The sequence below is a fragment of the Pseudorasbora parva genome, chromosome 1 (genome assembly GCF_024679245.1).
Source record: "Pseudorasbora parva isolate DD20220531a chromosome 1, ASM2467924v1, whole genome shotgun sequence".
Classification (NCBI taxonomy): domain Eukaryota; kingdom Metazoa; phylum Chordata; class Actinopteri; order Cypriniformes; family Gobionidae; genus Pseudorasbora; species Pseudorasbora parva.
Genome location: NC_090172.1, coordinates 20,825,426 through 20,827,430, shown reverse-complemented (window position 1 = coordinate 20,827,430; position 2,005 = coordinate 20,825,426). Strand labels below are relative to the sequence as shown.

Sequence of the window (2,005 nt, the reverse complement as noted above, 5' to 3'; positions counted from 1 at the left end):
ATGTTTCTAAATAATTTTACTACTACACCTTACACATGTGTAATGACTCAAATGAAGTTTTACGATACAAACACCTACACTGTAAAAAAAATCCCCGTTAATTTACAGTAGATTGCAGGCAGCTACTTGACCTGTAGAATGCTGTAATTTTACAGTGGACCTACTGTAATCTGAAACAACAGTTAAATACTGTAAAAAATATTACAGTACTGTGCTGTAGAAAATATAGTCTGTACAGTATAATACTGTCAGGTGTTTCCCTCCCGTTATAATGTTATTTTAGTGTTCCTGCTGTAATTTTCATAAATGGTTTAATACTATAACATTTATTAAAGTACTATCAAATGTAATATTTATATTGCAACACTACAAGAAACTGATGATGTATAATTTACATTTTAAAACAAAAAACACTGAAAATTGCTGGCAAACAAATGGCTCAGACAAAAGATAACTTTAAAACATGCTTTTATTAAAGCTAATAACATAAAATCCATTCATAGAATGACAATATTTCTGCTTCACCAGTGAGGCTAGGCTGAACAGAACATAATGCTGTGACTTTGCCCCACTCCATGAGTTTTTTAAGACGGTGACTAAAGATTCACAGTTGTTGCCTTTTTCTGCACATGCGTCCCTGTCTGCTTGGACACCACCTTTGCCTGGCTGGCTTTTGTTCCTCTCTTGGGGTTCACACAAATAGAGCATCTACAATATAATTACACAGAAATATAATATATTAGTGAGGTAAGTAAATATTAATTGCACTTTAGACATAAACACACTGCATTCAAATATAGGCCTAAATATTCTAGGTTGTTGACATTATGACAGTATTTGCATCAAATTTAGTTTATGTTTGATCTGAGGCATTAAGAGACCTGAGTATCTTAGAGTAATGTAGACAGCACTTTATAACTTTGTCAGCAGTATTAAAGGGATAGTTCACCCCAAAATTAAAATGTTGTTATGATTTACTCATCCTCATGTTGTTCCAAACCTGTATGAGTTATTTTCTTCTGTTCAACAGAAAAGAAGATTTTTTAAAGAATGATGGTAACCAGACAGTTGACAGACCCAAATGACTATCATAGTAGAAACAAAAAATACAATAGAAGTCAATAGCTACTGTCAACTGTCTGGTTACCAACATTCTTTAAAATATTCTTTGAATACAGAAAAAGAACAACTAGAGAGTATGTTTTATTCTGTTTTATTGTTTTATACTCCATGCTTGCTTGTGACACTTACCTAGCAGTATCAGTGGACGCAGGGAGGGTCAGGGTGTGCTCAGCATCTGCTGCAGTGGCAGATATCTGTAGAACAGAAAAATGGTGGCCTATGTAGTGAAATGAAAATGTGTATACAGTCACAATAGGCATGAAGTAAATACTAAACAAGTGGAATACTAAGCAAAACTCACATCAGCACGGAGTATCATTGCCTCTATGTGTGACACTTGATGGCTGAAAACAAAAAACAAAAAAAATGTATTATGCACTCGGGGATACCACACTTTGCATTCAGCAAAAAACTATGAGCATTGCTGCGGGTCTTACCACATATGTTGCACATTAGCATTTTTATAATACAATCCACAGACCTACACAACAAAATAATCTTACCATTTTAACACAGACAATCTTTAATCTCTCAACGAATGGTAGGACTAAAACAGAGGCAGCCAGCAGTGACTGCTAGTCTCATTGCTTTAGTGCACATTTAAAACAAAAAAACAATACCTGATGTAGATTCGATAATAAATCAAGTCAGTTACAAAAGAACACTTTTTTTCAGTTTGCATTTACCTTGATAAATTGGTGAAGTGAAAGGCCACATGCTGGTGATGCACCGTCGTCTGATCTGTGCTGGCAGGGCCACAATCGCAGCAAAAATTCTTCCTTAATTTAATCCTCTTCTCATTCTTCTTTTCTCACAATAAATTATTAAAGTAATGTAATGTTAAACCTTAAATGTTATGGTAATCCTTTTTTGTTGCACGCCT

The 2,005-nt window shown here is 34.4% G+C and overlaps 1 long non-coding RNA gene across 1 annotated transcript; it reads right to left on the bottom strand.

Moving 5' to 3' along the window:
- Positions 1 to 451: 451 nt before the first annotated feature.
- On the bottom strand, positions 452 to 1,466 carry LOC137083488 (uncharacterized). Its single transcript, XR_010906509.1, has 3 exons — positions 1,424 to 1,466; positions 1,252 to 1,316; positions 452 to 708 (listed from the first exon to the last, which is right to left on the bottom strand). It is a non-coding gene; the product is annotated as an uncharacterized lncRNA (long non-coding RNA).
- Positions 1,467 to 2,005: the final 539 nt, after the last annotated feature.